We start from the raw sequence: 12425 nt of genomic DNA on the forward strand, positions 1-12425 counted from the left end.
AAGAGTTTAGATGTCTGTAATCCAAAACTAGACGATATGAATTGTCTGGTTTGGAGACAGGAAACAAAAGATTGTTCATTGATGAGGTGCATGTTTCAATCACCCCTTGGTATTCAAGTTGATTTAAAATCTCCCTGACCTGTTTTTTAGCTTCCTGTTTTACAGGATATTGCCTTTGCATTGTTGGTTGAGTTTTCAACTGGATTTTATGACGAGAGGAATCCTCATCAGATCCTACATGATTTCTGTATAACGCTGGGGCCTGGGCTACAGCCCATTTCCTGGCATATGTGTATTTTTTTATGAATTGGAATGAGATTTGAGAAGGCTGGCATAATTATATCTTCAACCATCTTCAATCCACACATGAAGAATCATGCAATTTTCCAAGGTTCATGTGTTCCTGATGTGACCATCCGGACCTCTATCAAAAACACGACCAATGCATAATTCGTCCAAGGCATATTCTTTATTCAAACCCAATGCATTTCGGACTGCGTGAGTCCTTCCTCAGGGGTAGCTACAAGTGAAATATTACATCATTACTGCTCGCTTATACGTATGCAATAATACATATTAAATATTTGAAAAACTGTGTAAGAAAACAACGTAATATTGGTACTATTTTTCTTTGCCATGCATATTAATACATGTGTCATCCTCCAAAATATCGAACAAAAACCAATTCCACCCCCCTATTGCCTCGTGAAACTTTGTGAATGCCTTACCTCTCACCCACGTTCAACCTACTCTCTTTTAAACTCACCACGCCCAAAGCGTTCCTCCTAACCTCATGTCACCTTTCTATCCACATTCATCCCGCTCGCACTTTAACACACTACCACACTTTTTTCATCATTCCCAACTCACCCGACTCAAACCCCTGCCCATTCTACATACTAATCATACTATTCACTGCAAACACGCCCCCACCTCTCATACAGCATCAGTCAACCTCCTGTTGTTTATCCTCCCACAAAACTCCCATGTAGCTAATACGACTCCCAATCCATTTTGCCCCTTCACTTAACCCCACATTCTTACCACCCCATTTATAGTTCCATTCCATGCTTTCATCCATTCACAGTTCCAACAATCACCACGTTATCTCAGCAACCAAACATACCTGCCAGGACGATTTAACAGCTCCGTGCTTTCATCTCGTTAAAAAGAGAGTGTTACCTCCCCCATCACACCGCTTTTTGTTCTGATCGTCCTCTTCTTTCGGATTTCTGCGAGGAAGTCTGAAAGGTACGAGAGGAACGTGTAGCATTATCTTGATGTCTATCAGATTTTCTCAAATTATCCCTATTTCTGAGGTTGTACCTTTTTTCAGAGGGCTCCTGTTGAGGAGACCTTCCTCTGGACTCAGAATGCTTCTCTCTAGGAAGTGTCTGTTTGCTGTTTTCCCACTTCTTTTTACAGTGGTGAGATTATTTTTAATAAAAACCTTTTCAGGATTGTCAGTTAGTTGGGGTTTTACTGGTTTCCCACCCAAACTATCTCTACCTAGTTCTTCATGTGATTTTTCAATAATTCTGGCAAGTTCAAATGGTTGCTCTGTTATATCTGTTTCTTTTAGTTTTTGGCGGATTGCCACTGATGCTGCTTCACCTTTGATGTTGGCTAATAGTATAGCCGAGACCTGTTTGAAATCTTTCAGTAATTTCATACCCAGATTTAAGGCCGGTTCTGGACCATATTCATTTTGAATCTGTCTTAGAACGTCTGGTATTACCGACATAGACGGGACACCATGTGTTTTAGTGTAGATTGAAGCAAAGACTGTACCCCATGTGTCGCAGTCACAGTCCTCTACGTGTGGTGCAATCCCCATTGGTAAACAGATTGGTAGAATCATGTGTTTCTCATGAGGTGTACTATCAGGAAATACTGCCTCTATTGAGTAATTTTGTAGCTAACCAGAATGGAATTTGTTCCCGTTTTGCGGGCAATTTACTAATGACTGACTGTATAGTCTGTGCTGTAATTTTGTTTGTGTTCCCCTTGTGTGGGATGTGCTGTGGAATTCTTACAGCTGGTTGGACTGTTAAAGTCCTCATGACATATTGAACCAACTGCCAGTGTATTTTAATCAGCTGTTTTAGCTGAGCTAACAGTTCAGGAGCTGTCATTCTTTCAATGCCAGGATGTGGTGTATAGCTGGCTAGTACCGGCCATGTGGCTCCTGGTCTAACTAGTGGACCGAGCCTGGTAATGTGATTTTGATGTTGTAGGGCGCCATTAAACCAGAGCTGATGCTCTTGGTAAGTTAGTGGAATTTCAACGTCCTCGAAAGGAACGTATTCTGCTGGTGGTTCCTCTAATTTATTAGAAGTGGAACTCATGTGTTACTGCATTTGCTGCAGGAAACAGAATCCATGAATAGAATACCTCTGTCTGCCGATATTCATGTGCCTCTATAACAAATATTACTTTACCACCTCTTGGTGATACCCCATTTTCTATGAGTTTTATAGTAATTTTTTTCCTTATATTTACTGGGATTAGTATAGCACCCGGGTCATTTTGTTGGGGAGTTCTGTCATCTAAAACTGCTTGAGCTGCTGCCGCAACTCTTTCTACCTCTTTGTCAATATCCATCATTTTTGTTTACTGGAAGTGTTGCAGAACAAGTTTCAAGGAAACAAAGATTAGGTGCGCTCTTTTTGGAACACTGTATCCTTCAACGTTGAACAAACCAAAAACTAATACATAGGATTCTTTCGTCCTACTTAGTTTAAAGCGGATATTTTATCCTTTAACCCACTCCCGAAATCTATTGGAGTATTTTACAGGAAAAAGGGGTCTGTTTGAAAAGCACGACTGAGTTACTCTAGTATCTAGCGTTAAATTATCACCGTACCAAACGTTGGGCGCCATGTAGTATAGTTCCTATATTCCCAATAGGCTCTGTGCATTGGAATAGTGTATCCTGTAGTTTAGACGTAGTACTGAAGTCGACTAGGTCTCTACTGAATATACTAGACTTAATTGTGTGTGTGCCAGCTAGCTCAGAGCTAGAAACTTTCTCGAATGAGCAAGAAGGGATTATTTTCTGACAACCGCTTAAAACATGACAACTTTGTTCCCCAAGAATAAGAAATATATCTCTAGAGTCGCGGAAACAATAGATAGTTATTTCACTCAGTCAATCTTGCATCCTTCGTTTCACCAGAGGTGCAGAGAGATAGAGAGACGGGCGTTTTCAATAAAATATATTTATTGAACAGTCTTCTTTCTCAAGCATAAGTAATGAACTGCTGCAATCATAATACTTGCTGTAAAGTACAATGCGTACAGTACGAAGAGTATTATAAAATAATACTGTAAAAGCATAATATGGTTTCTAAGCCATAAAATACATACAGTGATAAATAATGACTAAAAGTACTCAACTGGTGCTTCTAAAATGCGCCTACCCCAGTGTACCTAACCTAGGTCTAGTACAAGGGAAGAAGTAAGTGAGGTGTAGCTTAGTTTCAGTATTCTTTTGTCAAGAATCTAATCCAAGAATTCTCTTAGGGTCTAATCAGCTCCGTACCTTGGTTTTAGAATGTAGGAGTTCTGGTATCTCTCTCTCAGGGCTCGATTTCCCGGCAACCCGCAAGGATAGCCTGGAAACACTGGAGCTGGATTTCTCGGCAGGAGAAAGTACAGCGTCTCTCAGTGCGTCAGCTGGAGGGTCGGCTTCCTTCGGCACTTGCTGCAGCAGGGCGCGTCGGGCAAGTAGATAGTCGAACTGCTCCAAACCACAATGTGTTTGTTTGGACAAGTGTTAGCATATTTATACCTTGAAGGTGCTGAGTTTGACGTAAGATTGGACATAATAACGTCATTAGAGACTTAATTCTCTGAAAACTCCATGAGTTCTTGGATAAATTAATATTCATGCAGTGGGAAGTCCCTGACTGCTGAAGGCGGGTTTTTCCAAGAAATCGTTGTAGATTTTCGGAACTAGTGTAAGTAGCCAAGCCGTATTAGGACTACTTGAGTTATGTCTTAATATGGAATATGGTTATGATTTCTATGCCTATATTAGGATATGATATTTTATACCTATAAAAGGGCATGAATTGGGAAAATTCACTAGGGTCCTAAAACGCTATACAACAGTCCCCCAGGTGATGTTGAATGGGTTAGATACCACATTTCCAATCCGCACTCTGGCTGTGGGTGTGGTATATAATACGGATACCAGATGGAGATATATATCTCCGACACCTATCTTGCGCAAGACTGGGAACATGAAGCCCCAATCAACAGAGTCAAATGCTTTTTCAGCATCCAAAAAGACTGCTGCCACCTTAATTTCAGGGTTCAGTCTCTGCACTACACCAAATAGGGTCCTCAGGTTGTGAGATAGATTGCGACTTGGTACAAACCATGCCTGCTCTGGGCGGATAATTCCCAGGAGTAATAGAGCCAGTCTATTAGCTAAAATGTTGGCGTGCAACTTAGCGTCTAAATTTAGTAAAGATAAGGGTCGGTATGATGAACAATTGGCAGGCGATTTACCAGATTTTAATAACGCAACAATTACTGCTTCACGTAGGCATAATGCCTGCCTCTGCCATATCCTCATAGAGCATCTTTAGATGGGGAATCAGTAAGTCTTGGAGTTCTTTATAAAAGGCGACGGTGAGTCCATCCGGTCCTGGAGCTTTCCCAGACACCATCCCACGTAATGCCTCTTGTATTTCATCAGATGTTAAGGGGGCCATTAAATGTTCCCTATGCTCCACCACAAGCCATGGCATTTAGATATATGAAAGACATTTTTCTAGCCTTTCAATACGGGAAGTGTTTTGAGAGGAGCATAATCTCTTGTAGTATGTACGAAATTGGGTTGTTATGTCCTCTACTGTGTGTAATGTATGCCCATCATTGTCTCTCATACCTACCATGATATACAACTCCCTCTTCAGCCTTACAACCCCTGCTAATGTGGCTCCTGGTCTATCACGCTCTATGTAGCGTTGTCCCAATGCATATTTACCTATGTGTTTGATTTCGTCGTTGGCTGTGTCTAGGTGTTCTGCCAGCTTCTGCTTAAGATTGGCGCCTTTAAAAACAGTGTTGAGTAATGAGGAAGGTGGGAAATGCCACATGAATGCTGGGATGCGTAGTGCCCCGCACCTCAAAGCTAGTTGGACAGTGGAATGATCGGAGTATGTGCTTGGTATATGTGTATGTCTCCACCCTGAAACTCAGTTCCCCAGATAGTAGCCAGTAATTGATTCTAGTGTGAGTGTCATGAATCGAGGAGTAGTGTGTTTAGCCTCTCTCATCCGGGAATCCATATCTCCACATGTCTTTGCGACCATTTGATTGCATTATGTTTTGGATAGTGCTGGCAGCCGCCGCTGGTCGTCTGGGTGGGCCCTGTGATTTATCTATATTTGGATTTAATATACAGTTGAAATCTCCATCCCAAAGTTGTGGAACCCCTTTCCATTGTGTTAACCCATCAGCTAGGGAGGAATAAAGTTGTGGGTCATCGTAATTGGGTCCGTTTATGCCTTCCTGGAGGAATTGCAAGTCCCAGGAAGAATTGCAAGTCCCTGCATTTGCATATAGCTGCAACATATCTACCTTGTAGATCCTTGAGTACACCTGTCATTTCCACTCCAGCCTTTTTGTCCACCCAATACTATATAACACATGTAATCTCAATTGCAATCGTCGTGCAATGTTCTCATCATATCTAACAGAACAACCCATCCCTCCCACGCCTCGAAAATCCCCAACTGTTGTGCTATCTGAGTTCCCTCCCTCCCCTATCTAGAAAATACAACCCCAACTCAAGTGCAAGTAAGATGAAAGGTGTGATACACTCAGGGCCAGATGTGGCCATCTTGTCGTGCTCCCAATGCCACTCTAATAGTTCTCCTTCTTGCATGAGTTTCTAAATATAGCATCCCTCCGAGGAGTAACAAATGACCACTGGCGCGCCCCATGTACCCTCAGCTATCACAGACCAGATCCCCCCTGCGGTAGCGAGAGTCTTCAATCATTTGCAGTTTGTGTTCTGGCCCCTCAGTAGGAACAAAAGGGGATCTCTTGTGGGGCCTCATAAAGTACTCAGGGGCAGATTTACAATTACTGGCGCATCCCTGCATATCGGCAGGGATGCGCCAATGATTGTGCGCCGCAGCTCCGCCACCCATGATGCGCCGCATTTACAATGCGGCGCACCATGGGGCAAAAACGGCACAGATATGTCATGCATCTGTGCCGTAAAAGCGGTGCATTGCTGTACTCCAGATTTAGATCACAAAGTTTCTTTTTCGCCGGGCAAAAGAGTAGTTGCGCCTCCTGCACATGCATGGTAAAATCGGGGAACAATGATAATTCCATTCCCTCATGTTGGAGGTCCTGGCACACCTAAAATGCGAAAGTCTGCCGCCATGATTAGCTAGTCTTTCAGACATCCTGTCCATGCGAAACAACAGTGAGTCAATTTTGCTGTCGATTTTAGATAGGCTCTGTTGATTGGTGCGGAACGCCTGTTTCATGTCTACTTCAGATCCAGAGTCAGGGTCATCTGGTAGGGAGTCTTGCTCCAGGGTCATGGTTTCCTTGGTTCTGGGAGTTTTCCAAAGGTCAAACTGCAGCTTGGACTGCAGATTGTCCATCTTGCCCATGCACCTATCTGTGTACTCTATAAATATTGGGTTAGCGTGCAAATATAATTGCCGACAAATTTCCCTGCCTGTCCTGCTATCCCCTGTCTCCGGGGCCGTGCACTGACCACAATTCTCCAAGGTGTACTCTCCTGGAGACTCTTTGTAATGGCTGGTGCGGGGTAGTGAGAGATCATGAGACACCTACAGCAAATGCACAAGATTCTCGTGTGCTACCTTGGATGTCCTCAATGTATCCTTTCTTTTGCAGAGTAGCGCCACTGAGAGTAAGCATCCAAACGGGTTCTGAAGTCGCCTGTCCATGAGGTCTTGCACTGACCGTGGATCCCCCGGGAGATCTCGTTCACCTGCACTTCCCCACAGTAGGCGTTGGGCTATAAGGATCTTTGGGGTGTTTGTGCCTGATATTCCTGCGTTACTGCATGCCTCCCAATTTGTCCGCAATATGCCTCAATTGCGAATGGGCTCCTTTAATGTGTCTTCCTGGGGTGAGCTGAGGAGTGCGTGTCCTTCATTATGGCACATCCAGTACAAAATATTATTGATGCCTCTCAGCTGTCATCCTCCCCTGCTTGCTCCCCCGTCTGCACACGCCTTCAGCAGTGGCCGCTACGCGATGGTGGGGGGGCACCACACTGCAGCTTGTGAGTCTGAATGTGCCTACTTGAGTGCAGGAACCTCATGTCCTTTGGCCCCACAGTCTCTCTGAGCCTACAATGGCTCCATTCCTCTTGTTCAGGTGACTCCCTCCGCTTGCAGCACTGCAGCTATATGGTCCGTTAATAATGCCTCGCAGCCAATTTCAAGGGGCTGTCCCTCTCCTGATCACTCCTCGCAAGTGTTGCTGCACTTAGCTCCCTGCTCAAATCTTCTGGTCCACGCTGAGGCCTATTGCAGGTTCTCGTAGTCCAGGGCCGCTTCACGTTGTGTTTTCAAGGAGCGTCACCACCGCGTCAGGCCGCTTGCCCGCACCGATCTGGAAAGCGAGTGACTCTTTGTGGAGCGCTTCTCTTCCACTGCGCTTTCCGCCCTGGGGGGTTCATGTTCTTACAGTGGATGAGGAGGATATTGACGGATATTTAGTGGCGTTGGGGAGAGCTTCTCTAGCTAGCGGCCATCTTAGGTTCAGCTCCACCCCCATTTTGCTATAAGGTTTTGTTCTTACCTGTGTATTAGAAAATTCGATATAGTTGTTTATGTAGGTCTTCTTTCTTCTCTGGCCTCTCTCTTGCAAAGGAACGCTTTCCCTCTTTGTTTGGCCCATATACGGTAAAATTACGTTAATTAATTCCTTCTTTTTATAGTGTTTATTTAATTAGTTAACAATTTCTATTGGTTTGTTTTAGTTTAGTTTACATTTATTGGTCAGGATACTTTTTTTGAATTTTTTGGCAGTTACTTTTTAATTAGTTTAATAAATATGTGTTTATTTAATGTTTGCATTTGTGGTGTTTATTGTTGTATTTTGACTATATTTATAAATAAATGTAATTTAATTTAATTATAGTTGATATATATTGATTTTACTTTATTTTCGGTGTATTGGTTATTTATTTCATTTTGTAAAGTTAATACATATTTTTATTTGTGTTAGCAATATAATAATATTTTATTTAAATGTTATATTATTTTTATATATGTTATTATAATTTATTTTAAGTAATTGGGATATGTACATTTATTTAATAATTTAAAAATATTCTTTTGTATTGTTACATTTTATTTTCAATGTTATTTATTTATATTTTATCTATATTTATGTAGTCGATATTTTTAAAATCGAAATTTTTGGTGCATGTGTTTTATTTTTAATGTTATCAATATTTTTGTTATCTATATTTATGTTGTCGATATTTTTGTAAACAATAATTTTGCTGTTATATTTTTATCTATGTTTTTGTAAAACCTAGTATAAGTATAGGGTGTCGATATTTGTGTTTACGATATTTTTACTGCAATATTTTTGTAGAATGAGGTTTTTGTAGTCGATATTATATCAGTGATCCCTGTGTCTGAGTCCTGGACCCTGATGATGTTTAATTTAAATTGTATTACTCAGATTCCAAGATTTAAAGTTTGCATACAATTATCAACATTATTGCATACTAAATATGCATTTCATATATATTTAACACGAAAAAGTTAGAAAAGTAAGACATTTCTTGAAATTCAACCTAACGGAAATATTAAAAATGTTCTTAAGCTAAACATTTCAACTTTCCTGAGGTTTTGAACATCGTCCACCAAGAAACATTTACCCATTGTAATACATTTCGACCCTAGCCACCATTGGGCTAAAAAACCAACCCTGTTCCAATTTAGAATGGAAAAAGTCAGAGGCATATGTACAACAGAATGACGGAGCATGACATTAAGCAAAACCTACTAACTCTATTATGAAAATGTAGGGATGCACCGTATTTACAAAGATACGGTGCACCCCTATGTTTCCTCCAGCGCTGACACCATTTTTAGCTGCTTAGCACCAATGGAGGCACCCTTGCACCAAAGTGCAAGGGTGCCTATGTTGGCGGGAATGATTGCTTATGTTCAGAAAGGTGGCGATTTGTAACTCCTATATGTGCTGCATTGTGCAACACACATAGGCGTTGAAAATCATCATTTTTTTCAGGGCGTTTTGCTGTTTCTATGTGTGCTGCATATTGCAGCCAACATAGAAACAGCAAAAACTAGGAGAAATAAAGCATTTCCCACCATTTCGCCATGTTAAGACTAAGTTGTCCCTAGTCTTAATTCTGGCTCTTCCCTTGTAAAAATAGGGCAGCCTCAAAATCAATGGGTGCTGCCCACCTCTTTCACTCTAAGTATATTGTGAAAGGGTATCTTATTTACAAGGCGATATAAGTGACTTAACGCCACCTTGTAAATAAGGCAAAGTCCCTATCGCCACAGGAACGTCGTAGACATTGACGTTCCTGTGGTGATAGGGGCTTGTAAATATGCCCCCCAATATTTTATCCAGAGGCCCTACACTATACAGGCAAATACTCTTAAATCCACCCTTTGAAGCCACAGATATTCCAATAACATTGTGCTAATAAATGCACCATAATGACCTTGAAGATCCCTCAGTTCAATTACATATTGCGAATGACTGACATGCTTAGCTGCATACTTCTCATCAAACTTTTTACTATATTTAACCGCATGCGTGCGGGCGGAATTCCGCTCGTATGCTGAGATTTTTTAAAGCGCATGTTACGTGACGAGCTGGGCTCGTCATCAGCGTGCCAGGAGGCTACCTCATGACGAGCCCAGCTCGTCATCAGCGTGGAAGGGGTTAAAAAAAAGAATTTTTTTCAAATTATTTTTAAAACTCATTGCTTACATATCATAAAAAACAATATTTAAATAATATTTGCAGGATTTGCATGAACATGTGTGGAACGATATAACTCTTGGCTTTGATTCAATCAACAAGAGTCAGTTTCACAAGATATATGCCAAAACATACTAGTGTAACAACATTTAAAAGTGGTGCCTCAGAGAAAAATACTGTGTGAATCCTGCAAAATCAAAGGGTTTGCAATCTCAGAATGACGTTTTGGTATGTAAAAATAATTTTTTTTTAGTTGGAATACGTTTACAGTGCAAAAAAGAGTTCAAGCTACTCAAACCCAATTTCAAATGGGAAGCAGTGTGAAAGGGGCATTCCCTTTTAAATGTGATTCTGTATGACATGTATTAATGGTTTGCAATTGCAATTGTGGTCCAAAACCATTGATCAGTTTCAAACTCATGAAAGTAGGTACTAACCGATTCCCAAAGGGGAAGGTGGCACCTTATCCCTAAGGGGCTCGTTATGATGGCAGAAGGGCCGGCGGTGGCGGTCCTTCAGCCATCATACAGAAATTTCCCACCGCCAAATTAGGATGGCAGTGGGAATCCAAATGTTTGGTTCCGCAAGGGGGTCCTTTTCCGCCCACCTTGTGGAACCCGAAACCAGGGCAACATTGCGGCGGTGCCGTGGAAGCACCGCCGTAGGTATTACGGTATCTCTTTCCGCCTGTCTTTTTGCGGTGGGTATCCCACCGCAAAAAGAGAGGTGGAGACTGGCTTTGGGGGCCTGTTGTGGGCCCCCTCTGTGTGTGGGGGGGTACTGGGGGGTACCCATGGTACCCCCTGCATTTCCCTGCACTGCGTGGCAGGCACCACATGGTAGTTTCCTATGCGGACGACACCCAGATCCTAGTCTCTCTCTCCCAGTCAGTTACGTCGACTGCCGCCAATTTTAGATCTTGTATGGAGGCAGTCGGACAGTGGATGATTCATAATTCACTAAAACTGAATGGGGAGAAGACGGAGGTGATGGTATTCGGAGGAAAAGAACAGATCTGGTCTGCTGAGTGGTGGCCGAACTCGCTGGGCCTATGTCCCGAGCCTACCTTCTCAGCAAAAAATCTGGGAGTCATGATTGACCCCACCCTTAGTATGTGCCAACAGGTCAACAGGACTGTATCGACCTGCTGGGGTATTCTCCACATCCTAAGGAAGATTAGGCACTATTTGTCACCCCAGGCAAGAAGGCAACTTGCTGTCGCACTTCTGGGCTCGCGACTGGACTATTGCAATGCGCTGTATGCAGGACTGAACAAGAGTCAGCTACAGCGCTTGCAGGTGGTCCAGAATGCGGCAGCGAGATTCGTTCTTGATCTACCTAAACGTGCCTCTGTCACCGAAGCCCGAAAGCAGCTTCACTGGCTCCCTGTTGAGGATCGGATCCTTTTTAAATCCATGTGTATGGTGTATAAAGCTTTAGCTAAATCTAGCTCTACAGGCATTGGATCGATCCTATCTCAGTATAACCCTGGCAGAAATCTCCGTTCCACTCAGAAACTTCTTCTTTCTGTACCTCGTGTTAGAAAAGCAAGATGGGGAGGCAAGGCCTTTTCTAACTTGGCCCCTAAATGGTGGAATGCTCTCCCTTTGGAAGTAAGGTCCCGCCCCACTCTACAAGCTTTTAGATCTGCTCTAAAGACCCACCTTTTCACACGTGCATACCCTTAGTGGCGCTCTGCAAACTTTTTGATTTGTTTTGATAGGCGCCTTGACACCTTCGGGTTTTGTTTGCGCGATACAAGTCGCTTAATAAATAAATAAATAAATAGTGCAGGGAAATGCGCAGCATAGCCTTTAACATTGCGAACGGCGCTGCAGCCAGCAGCACCGTCCGCAATGTTAACAGGCCAGGATGTGCCCTCCAGTACGGCAGGCGCATCCTAATTGCACTGGTGGATCCGCCGCAGATCTGGCGGGCGGTCCCAGAACCGCTATGATGGCGGTCGGTCCCAGCACCGCTATGATGGCGGGTGGACTGATGTCTGCCCGCCATCATAATGAGCCCCTACGGTTTTTGAAAATCACAAAGAGTCACCAATAGTGACCTGCCTAATCAATATTCACTAAGAAGGTAGTTCTGCAACCCCGTGTGACTGGATATTTAGAGATGTAACTTATTAATATATAGGTCTCATCGCAAAATGAAATATTAGTTAAAAAAAGTTTGTTCACAATTTGTGACCACGTTTTACTTCTAAGCTTTTAGTACCTTTGGCCCTGTTTTCTTTCTTCTGTTCAAGCCTTAATACCTGCTCTCACGTTAGACTTGGAATTTTACACTGATAGCAAGCTTTTAGAGAAAATTGTACTGGTGATCAGAATTGAAGCAAAAAATATTAATCTAACCTTGGTTTTCTCCACTGTAGGTTCCCCACTGGCAGGTTGAATGTTTGTATGTTTGTGCCTAGTATTGCTGTA

Source organism: Lissotriton helveticus, chromosome 6, assembly GCF_964261635.1.
Source record: "Lissotriton helveticus chromosome 6, aLisHel1.1, whole genome shotgun sequence".
Lineage (NCBI taxonomy): Eukaryota > Metazoa > Chordata > Amphibia > Caudata > Salamandridae > Lissotriton > Lissotriton helveticus.